Genomic DNA, 11,385 nt, shown 5'->3' with positions numbered 1-11,385 from the left:
TCCCACTCACCCAGTCAGCAGCATTGCTCTGTGTAAAGAAAGAGGTGCCTTTTTATAAGACCTTATCTTGTTGAGACATCTCGAAAATTCTCCGCAGTAATTCCTGTAAAGAGGAATGATTATTTCTGTCAGCAAGCTCAGCAGTCATTTACAGCACAGCAAATTCCCACAGGAGAAGCAAATGACCTGTTAAACTGGAGGATTGTTTGTGTAACACTTAAAGGGGCCATGGTCTTATTCCACACCATCTTGGCCAGGACACTGGGAGGAACTCTCTTCTCTTTGCAATTTCCGTGCAACTTTGCCTGCCATGAAAGTTGTATCTCAGAACAGATTGCTGTTGAGAAAACATCAGCGTGCCTTGGTACAGTTTGAGAGTCAGGAGTCAGGAGATCACCCCTCCCTCCCCACCTTCAAATCCCACCTAAAGACCTTCCTTTTTGATTATGCTTACGGTCACCTCCCAACTCCCTCTCCGCTTGGCTCATCAGACACCACCACTGTCAAGCACCGGGATGGTACCCCATGTGAGGGGCGCTATATAAATGCGAGTTGCTGTTGTTGTTAGAATTTTTCCATATTATTTACAACAATAATAATCCTTGCATTTGATATAGCGCCTTATCACGTCTTCGAGACGTCTTAAAGCTCTTCACAGAATATACTGTAAAGTGAATTGACTGTATTTTTTGTGAATGAAACGCAGCAGCCAATTGTGGGAGCGTCCCACAAACAGTCGTGGATTGAGTCATCAAATTATTATTATTTTTTATTTGTAGATATTCAATGAAATCCAAATCTTGTGTAAAAAAATGATGCTTGGTTATTCTGACTCAAATCCATGACAGTGAAATTGCGTGCTCTTAAATGGAAATACAGTGGAAAAGAAACAAGTCAAAGCAGATAATCTAGCTGGAGGCTCTGGGAAGATGTCAGCTTGGCTCAGCTGGTAGTACTCTCGCCGCTGAGTTAGAAGATTTTGGAGTCAAGCTCCATGTCGCTACTTATAACCTCATATGCTGACCCTCCAATGCAGTGCTGTGGGTGTGTTTCATTGTCAGAGGTTCGGATGAGACATAAAACCGAGGCCCCATCTGCCTGTTCAGGTGGAAGCTAAGGATCTCATGGCACTATTTGATAACAGAAGGAAGTTTTGTCCGGTGTCCTGATTAACAATTCCCCAAATAAAATTGGTCACTCACTCTTTGGCTCTTTCAGGGACAATGATGTGTGCAAATTGGCTCCTGTGCTTGCCTACAAATACAGAAACTCTACAGTAAGTCCTGTGAAGCACTTTGAGACATTTTAACAAAGTGAATATGGTGTTATATCAAATGCATAAATTATTATTCTATTGAATATCTAAACCACTAAATTAGATTTGGATCTTCATTTCAAGAAGAGATTGATTGTGTCACTGCCCAAAATATGGTACTTGCTGTCAGCTTTGGTGCATTCGCAGTGGATTAATCACCAAGTCACAGTCTGTGGTGAAGGGCGCTCTACAAATGCAAGTTGTTGTCGTTAACCACCTGTGCATAGTTTAGCCACTGATGTCAGTTTGACTCAGATGATAGCACTTTGAGGCTTGGGATCAGAACTTGTGGATTCAGGAGAGCCTAAATCTAATTAAAAATCCCATAAGACTATTTATATAGATAAGGGAGTTTCTCCCTGCAATCTGACAGAATACCAGACATAACAACAACAACAACAACTTGCGTCCCAAAGCGCTAGACAGTCAGAGATTTGGACCCGAGCAAGGGGCGGAGGGCAGCGAGGATAGGGGTAGGAGGTTGGTTGAAAGCGCAGTCGAACAGGAGGGTCTTGAGACAGGCCTTGAAGGAGGAAAGGGAGGGAGCGAGGTGAAGAGACTGTGGGATGGAGTTCCAAAGGGTGCGGGCAGAGAGGCTGAAGGTGCGACCACCGATGGTGGGGCGGGCCAGGCAGGCAAAATAGAGCAGGCCAGAGCCTGTTGAGTGAAGGGAGTGAACAGGTTGATAAGGGGTTAGCAGGTCACAGAGTTAGGGAGAAGCAAGGCCATGGAGGGGCTTTGAAGGCGAGAACAAGGATTTTGAACTTTATCGGTTGGGGGATGGGGAACCAGTGGATGGGGATACAGAAAGAGAAAACATGTGCGAGATGGAGAGCAACAGAAAGAGAGAGAAAATGAGAGAGACAGAGAGAGAAAGACAGAGAATGAAGGAAACAGACAGCGAAACAAGACAGAGAGAGAAAAGGGGTTGGTGGGGTAGAAGAGAGAATGATACAGAAAGTGAGAATGACAGTGAGATTCAGAGATATTGCAGATGACAAAAAGAAAGAGAGAGCATGTGCAAGATAGAGAACAATGGAAAGAGAGAGAAAACGAGAGAGACAGAGGGATAGTGAAAAAGACATAGAATGAAAGAGACATACAAAGTGTTAGAAGATGACAGAGAGAGAGAGAGAGAGAGAGAAGTAAAAGCGAGGGAGGGAGAGAAAGAACAGAGAAGGAAGGAAATAATCTTTTAGCTGGGACTTTATCAGTGCATAGGAAGGAAAGGATTCTATGAATGTCTGTCACGACATAACAGGAGAATGTGCTGTTGAGCTGTTGGGAACGCTCATCTGGGATATGACTAATTTGTTGCTCTGCTCCCCCCCCCGCCCCACCACAAAAAAATGATTTAACGTTTTCTGCTTTTGTTCATCGATCACGTGTGAGAGAGGCCAGGATTTCTTGATATGTAGAAAGTTATGTAGAGAGCTGACAATGTCCACCTTAAAAAGATGCCAACCAGGCCATGACTGGGGCTAAGCGATGTTAGTTATTAATGCGTGCTGTCTCAGTAACTCAATCCATCTGTTTCAAAGGCTGCAACGTGCGACCATTACACTGTCTCATGCTCACTTTAAACCCCACTCACTCAGTCTTTTTGTCATATAAAAATCTAGTTAACAAGGCGACTCGGGATTCACCAACTTCACATGGAGTCCTGCCAGCACTGACGCCTCTTCCAGTTTGCATTAAGATCCTCTTGTTTGAGCAGCTCACTGTTGGTCCAAAATCCATTTTAATTTTCAAAAGGCAGCATTCGAATGACTGTCATACATTCAACTGCTCTGTGCAATTGACCTACTTGGCAGATTCTTGCAATCTCTCCTTCCAAGGCTTCGAGCAGTTTGATGCAAAATGATCCATTTTCTGTCGGCTGTGAGTGTAATTTTGAAGTTGGTGCAAAGAGATTTTTTCATCAGTCTTCAAAAAATTATTTGTGTAGAGGAACACAAATTATTTGGTGACAACAGATGAAAAAAAAACACTCTTCACACCAACTTCTAAAACGCTGACTTTGGTTACTCTTAAAGAAGTTAAAGAGGGTTACGGGAGACGTGGTTAGGAGGCTGATGTAGAGTATAAACACAGGTGTGAAATAGTTGGGCTGTTTCCATGCTATAATGTGTTAAGTACAGCAAAGTCCTGTAGCTCAGTGGTTAGAGCACTCACTTCACAAGCAAGATACCTGGGTTCAATTATCCGCAGGGAATCCTTACTCCACACGCCTCTGTTTACCTAGCAGTAAGTCGGAACCCGGCGGATCACTTTTCTGGGGTTAATAATTCCTTCAAAAAAAATTGATCACTTAATTCACAGCTGTTTGTGGGACACTGCTGTGCACAATAGGCTGCTGTGTTTCGCCCATAGAACATAAAAATATATACAATCAATTCAATTTACAGTATATCATATGAAGCGCTTTGAGACGTCTTGAAGACGTGATAAGGCACTGTATCAAGCGCAAGGATTATTATTGTAAGTAACTTTGCCTTTCCTGTATATAAAAAAACAATAGTACTGAGTCATTTAGTAGCTGGGCACAGAGCTGGAGCATTCAATTCCAAAAGTCAGTTTCCGCCATGAAGATTTGTTTGTAGCATAAAACACTAACTGAACATTTAATTTTCGTCATTACAAATGCAACACATTTGGATAATGTTTGTTGAAAGTTTAGGCATTGCTGTATGTTGCATTGACCACACTCACAAGTGGTTTAGAGCACTCACCTCGCAAGTGAGAGGACTCAGGTTCAATTCACGGTCAGGACGAAACCTTAGGCAAATTTAATACTCCACATGCCTCTGCTTACCTAGCAGTAATTAGGAACCGGGTTGTTAATTGATTGGTGGATCGCTTCGTGGGGATAATAATAATAATCCTTGCCTTTGATATAGCTCTTTTCAGGTCTTCTAGACGCCTCAAAGCGCTTCACAGAATATACTGTAAAGTGAATTGACTGTATATTTGTGGGAGAAAGCGGCAGCCAATTGCACACAGCAGTGTCCCACAAACAGTCGTGGATTGAGTGACCAATTTATTATTGCTTTTTTTCTTGTGGAGGAAGGAAGCTTGCCCAAGGTTTCACCCTGCCGGGAATAGAACCCAGGTCTCTCGCTTGCAAGGCAAATGTTCTAACCACTGAGCTACAGGACACCAAATAATAATCCTTTCAAAAAAACATTTGGTCACTCAGTCCACGGCAGTTTGTGGGGCACTGTTGTGTGCAATTGGCTGCCACATTTCGCACACAAAATACACAGTCGATTCACTTTACAGTATATCCTGTAAAGCGCTTTGAGACATTTCAACAATATAATGAGGCGCGATATCAAACACAAGGATTATTATTTTTTATTAAAAATATTGAAGAGATTCCTCCAATGACTCAGATGCTCAGAGTAGTACTAAACCAGATGAGGTAGCCCTAAATCTAAATCCCGGGTGTGTGCTGAGTAAGCTCATCTCAAATAGGTTGTTGGTGGTGGTGGGGTAAATTCTATACAAAATTGACCTCAGTGTTCTCGGGTTGGCAGGGAGATAACCAGCCAGTGATTCCTCATGAAAAGCACCCACCTGCTGAGCGCAGGCTTGCACTAAGTTGTGACTTCCTCTGCAGTTGAAATCCACTGTCTGGGATCAGAGCAGAGCTGGTTTCTGTTCTCATCTTCCGTGGACACACGTTGCTTTTTTCGGCACAGGTGGATAATCATAAGCAGGAACCCAGGTTGTCTATTTTCCCCTCCTTTAGCCCAGGTCATAGCAGATCTGTCACAACCAAGATCAAGTAAACTGCTGATTTTGATTAAAATTCTCAGTGTTGGCCAATCTTTCAATAGGGGGCACGTCCTGATCAGTGCAAGTCCTGTAGCTCAGTAGTTAGAGCTCTCGCCTTGCAAACGAGAGGACTTGGATTTGGTTCCCGGCAGGGCAAAACGTTGGGCAAGTTTCCTTACTCCAGAAGCCTCTGTGAGACATCTCGAAGATGTGATAAGGCACAATGTCAAATGCAAGGATTATTATTGTTATATTATTAAATTCAGTGTCACACTGCTTGGTTCATTGACTCACTGAGCTTCCAATCTCTTACAAAATATAGCTTCTGGAGTAAAAGTTTTACAACAGATCAGAGGTAAGTACACAGAATAATAACTCATAAATGCGATGTAAAGATTTCATAACCCTGAATTTGAAAGAACAGAATAATCGCTCCAAAAAATAATAATAATTTGGTCACTCAATCCATGACTGTTTGTGGGACACTGTTGTGTGCAATTGGCTGCTGAGTTTCGCCCACAAAAAAATGTCAATTCACTTTACAATATATCATGTGAAGCGTTTTGAGACGTCTCGAAGACATGATAAGGCGTCATATCAAATGGAAGAATTATTATGATTATTATTATCAATAGAAGAAAAGATAACTGGGAGAAATTTTGCGATCTGTGATGTGTTGTGATCTGAAGTGTGGAACCTGTGTTCGGTTGGATGGACCTTTTAATCTCCTATAGGATGCACCAGTTACTTTCACTCATTGCTTTGGCTGTTGAGTGAAGTGGAATAATCAAGAAGTTTACTTGACTGGGAATGGTATCTTCCTGTGCATAGTTTGTATTTCCTACCAGAGTCAGATGGGATTGAATGATTAATAATACACTGATGCCCTACAGTTCAAAGACTGCCTTGCATTGCAGCAATCATTGAAACCGGATCCCATTCTCACCCATCCTTAGGCTGTTGTCATTATGATTTGAAAGAGGACAGGGGTTATCTATGAGGGACTTGTGCATTTAGCTTTTAAAACTCGACTGCAAGTACACTTCACAATAACAGAGACACCTGACAGACCAGCTCATAGCCAGCGAGTTCAGAGTTTATTCCTTCCCTTTCCGCCAATCGCTCTGGCAATAGGAATGCAGCCGCCCCATATGCCATGCAAAATCCCAATACAAATGAGAAAGATCCCTTGTGAATAATAATAATAATCCTTGTATTTGATAAAGTGTCATTGAGCTGTCTCAGAGGACTTCACTGGATTTACTGTGAAATGCAGTGACTGTCCCGACCCAACTGTCCAGCTCCTTGGGACATCCTCCCGACGTGAAAGGTGCTCTATAAATGAAATCTTGTTGTTGTTGTGTTGTTTACTTATAATAATCCTTGCATGTTCCAGCGCCTTGGGACGTCCTCCCGATGTGAAAGGCACTATACAAGTGTAATTTTGTTGTTGTTGTTGTTGATACAGCGTCTTATCACGTCTTTGATGGGTCTCAAAGCACTTCAAAGAATATACTACAACAAGAAGATTACATTTGTACAGTGCCTTTCACGTCGAGAGGACATCTCAAGGCGCTGGACAGAGTACAGCATTTCAGACCCGAGCTGGGGTCGGGGTGTGGGGGAAGGGAGGGGAGGGAAAGGGGGGTGACCAATGGCATGGTTGAAGAGGAGGGTCTTGATGCAGGACTTAAAGGAGGATAAGGAGGGGGCGAGGCGGAGTGACTGGGGGATGGAATTCCAGAGGTTGGGGGCAGAGTGGCTGAAGGCTCTCCCACCAATGGTGGGGCGGGTGGGTTGGGGGACATGGAGCAGACCAGAACCGGCTGAGTGGAGGGAATGGGCGGGTTGGTAGGGGGTTAGGAGGTCGAAGAGGTAGGGTGGGGCAAGGCTATGAAGGGCTTTGTATGTGAGGACTGAATCCTCTGAAAGATAGGGAGCCAATGGAGTCGGGCAAGAGTGGGGGAGATGGGGGTCACGGAGTTTGGTGCGGGAGAGGACCCGGGCTGCATTTAAGTAAGGAAACAGCCAACATTTCGCCCTGCCCGGGAACTGAACCCAGGTCTCCAGCTTGCGAGACGAATGCTCTAACCACTATGCAACAAGACTCCACAGTACTGGCACTAATTCCCCCCAGAACTGAACTGGAGTATCAACTTACACTGTTAGTGGGCATTGAACCTACAACCCAGAGGTGAGAATGCCACCAGCTGGAGCCTGACATACAATAACAACAACAAAATTAGATTTGTAAAGCATCTTTCATGTCGGGAGGACGTCCCAAGGCACTGAACAGTCAGGGATCAGGACCCGAGCGTGGGGGGGGGGCTGGGTTGGGATGAGGAAGGGTAGAAGGCACAGTCAAAAAGGAGAAAGTTAAGTCGTGCCTTGAAGGAGACAAGAGAGGGAGCAAGGCAAAGGTATTGTGAGATGGAGTTCCAAAGGGTGGGGACAGAGATGCTGAAAGCCTGGCTACCGATGATAGGGTGGGTTGAGCGGGAGTCCTGGAGCAGGCTAGAGCCTGCTGAGCGGAGGGAGCGGAGGGTCAGCAGGTCAGAGATGTAGAAGGGGGCAAGGCCATGGAGGGCCTTGAAAGTGAGGATGAGAATTTTGAATTCTATCCTCTGAAGGATGGGGAGCAAGTGGAGCCGGGCAAGGATGGGGGTGATGGGGTCATGGAGCCTGGTGCGGGAGAGGACATGAGTTGCAGATTAGTGGATGATTTGCAGCTTGTGGAGGGAAAGGTTGGGGAGGCCGACAAGGAGGGAGTTTCTGTAGTCGAGCCTTGAGGTGACGAATGCGAATATGAGGGTTTTGGTGGCCTGAGGGGTGAGATAGTGGCAGAATCGGGCAATGTTGCAGAGGTGGGGAAGGTAGAGCGGGTCCTGGCAGGGATATGGGGGAGAAAGGACAGTCAAGGGTCGAACAAGACACCTAGGTTCCTGACTGGCTTGGTGAGGTGGAGTTTGCAACCGTGGATGCTGATGCTGCCAGTGCCTGAGGTGCAGAGGCACTGGCACGAACCAATCAGGAGGGCCTCAGTTTTGCTGACATTCAGCTGTACAAAGTTGGCTCTCGTGCAGGACTTAATGTCAGACAGACAGTCTGTCAGGACATCAGTTGCCTAGAATCGAGAGTGGAGGCAGAGAGATAGAGTAGGCTGTCATCCCCATACATGTTGAAGTTGACCCCATGTCTGCGGATGATGTCACCAAGGGGGAACATGTAAAGTTTAAAGAGGAGGGGACCAAGGACATAGCCCTGAGGAACACCTCACAAGACTGTGTGGGGGCTGGAAGAGAGACTGTTGATGGAGACAAATTGGAGGTGGTGTGTGAGATAAGACCTGAACCATTCAGATCTTATTTCTCCCAGAACCTTGAAGGTTGAGGTGAAAGAAAAGGCGGTGGAGGTGGATGGAGTGGTTCACGGTATTGAAGGCAGCAGAGAGGTCGAGGAGGATGAGGAGGCAGAGGTACATAGTGGAATGCTTGACAAGAGAGCAATACAGATACAGAGATGGGCGATGGTGAATTAGAAGCAGAGATTGCCGGCTGAGTGGATCTGTAATGGGCAGTGGTTTGAGCCAAACTGACACCCAACATTTGAGATGATAAAATCCAAGCATCAGTAAAGGGTTCAAGAGAGAGGCAATGATTAACGTACAGGTATTTCCATTGATAAAATTGAGAAGTAATGACTGAGGCACCTCGTAGAGTAAACTTACCCTCCAAAACCCTCATATAAAACAATGTTTTCTTTTTAATTGAGATGCATATTTCACCGTCTGATACTTAATCCTATTAGCAAATGTTTCCTGGCAGGTAACTCTTCGGGAAATAGGGATATTGAGTTACTATGCAGCTAGGAATCCTATCAAGAGAGGGGCATTTACTTGTTCTCAAATTGGCTTGGAGGACATTGTGTGTTATGATCTCTAGTCAGGAATGTTTGATAAACACGAGCTTGGCGTAAACCTGTTCCCCAATTCTTTTTGTGAACCTGGACATGCTTTGCATTCTCCCAGTACTCTGTTGTCACCAGTGCGATTTTCTGGTGCTTCTATAATGTAATGATCTCAGTAACAGCGAGTTACTTGAAAGCAGTCATCAGAATGGAATGTAGAGCAGATCTATTTACAAGAGCATGGTTTTCCTCAAAAATAGTTCAGCAAACTTTTTATTTTGTGTAGTTGTTTATAAACACCAGCACACACAGCCTATGGTGCAAATTCCATCGGACTGCACATCATAGGATAGTAGAAATAATAATAATAATCCTTGCATTTTGACCTAACTCTTATCACGTCTTTGAGACATCTCAAAGCGCTTCACAGAATATACTGTAAAGTGAATTTTGTGGGCAAAACACCACAGCCAATTACACAGAGCAGTGTCTCACAAACAGTGGTAGAATGAGTGACCAAATTATTATTTTTTTTGAAGGAATTATTACCTCCAGAAAAGCGATCCGCCATTCGACTAACAACTGTGTTTCTACTTGCTGCTAGGTAAACAGAGACGTGTGGAGTAAGGAAACTTGCCCAACGTTTCGCCCTGTTGGGAATCTAATCAAGGTCTCTCACTTGCGAGGTGAGTGCTCTAAGCACTGAGCTAAATGTAGAAATGTAGAGTATCAAAGACCAATACAGTCCACCTCACCTATGCATGACCAACATTCGGCTTAGCTCTCGACTGGGTTTCCACAAAGAAACAAAAGAAGTTTGTCAACTTGTTTCAGGACTTTGTGACCTTTTCAAAACAGACAACTTCAGTAGAAACCCCATCTGGAGTATTGTGTTCAGTTTTGGCACCGCACCTCAGGAAAGAAATATTGGCCCTGAGGGGGTGCAACGCAGATTCACCAGAATGATACCAGGGCTTAAAGGGTTAAATTATGAGGACAGGTTGCATAAACTTGCTCTCTATTCCCGTGAGTCTGATTGAGGTGTTTAAAATGATAAAAGTGTTCGATTGGGTAGATACAGAGGAACTATTTCCTCTGGTAGGGGAATGCAGGACAAGGGGAATAATCTTAAAATTAGAGCTCGGCCATTTAGGAATGAAATCAGGAGGCAGTTTTTCACCCAAAGGGTAATGGAAATCTGTCTCTCCTCCGAAAGGTTGTGGATGTTGGATCCATTCACATCTTCAAGACTGAGGTGGATAAATATTTGTTAGGTCAGGGTATAAATGGATATGGGGCAAGAAGGGATATTTGGACTTGAGGTACAGATCAGCCATGAACTAATAGAATGGAGGAACAGGCTCAAGGGACTGAATGGCCTCCTCCTGTTCCTATGTTACTCGACCCTAACTCCACGTTTTGTGGATTTCTCCCCCAACCATCGACATAGCATTAAAATGTATAAACTATGGAACCATAGTGTACAATTTGACAACTAATTCTAAAAAAAGTTTCACGCAAATTTCCCGTTGCTGCCACCATTGGTGGACGCACTTTCAGCCATGATGCCCCAAAACTCTGGAACACTCGTCGAAGACCTTCCTCTTCGATCATGTCTATGGTCAACCTCCCCCTCCCCCTGGTGTTGTGTTCCTTCACTGTCAAGCTCTCTGGAGCGCTGACCTGCATGAGGGGTGCTATATAAATGCAAGTTGTTGTTGTCATCGTCGTAGCAACAAACTGTTTTTAAATGTGTGAGAATCAGTGTGCAAGAGCCATAGAGTATGGAGTAGGAAAGACTCACAGAAAAAGACAGACCAGAGAGAGAGAGAGAGAGAGGCAGAGTGACAGAATCAAAGACAGAGTGAGAGACACAGGGAGAACAAACTCACAAAGAGGTGAGACAGGGAGAGACAGGAAGTGAGGGACAGAAAGAGACAGGGAGACAAACAGGAGGCAGTAATTTATTCTTGTGGACAGCCAGGTGTCTGACATGTGTGGAAACCCATCACTATGCTTAAGAATATCCAAACTAGACTATAACATCCACATATGCGTGCCCCCTGTGTCTGCAATGGAATGCACACACTCTCCCTAGAGGGACACTTCATGCTTACTTAATTCTTAGCAAGAGCCAAGGTTTGTGGTAGTGTTGGAGTTGGACCAGCTAAAACCATTAGATTGGGACGTCCTCCCGACGTGAAAGGCGCTCTATAAATGGAATCTTGTTGTTGTTGTTGTTGAAAGTTTTTCTGGCAAACTTCCTGCTGCTTGACCACCTACCCTTTAAGGCTTTGGCTTGCAGGGTTAACAGGAGCTGAGTGGGATGACTCCCTGCCCCCAGTGACTGGTCTGCCCTTCTAGGTGCTGCTGATGAGCCAGAC

The sequence above is a fragment of the Callorhinchus milii genome, unplaced genomic scaffold (assembly GCF_018977255.1).
Source record: "Callorhinchus milii isolate IMCB2004 unplaced genomic scaffold, IMCB_Cmil_1.0 Scaffold1, whole genome shotgun sequence".
NCBI classification, from domain to species: domain Eukaryota; kingdom Metazoa; phylum Chordata; class Chondrichthyes; order Chimaeriformes; family Callorhinchidae; genus Callorhinchus; species Callorhinchus milii.
Note: the sequence above shows the minus strand (reverse complement) of the source record.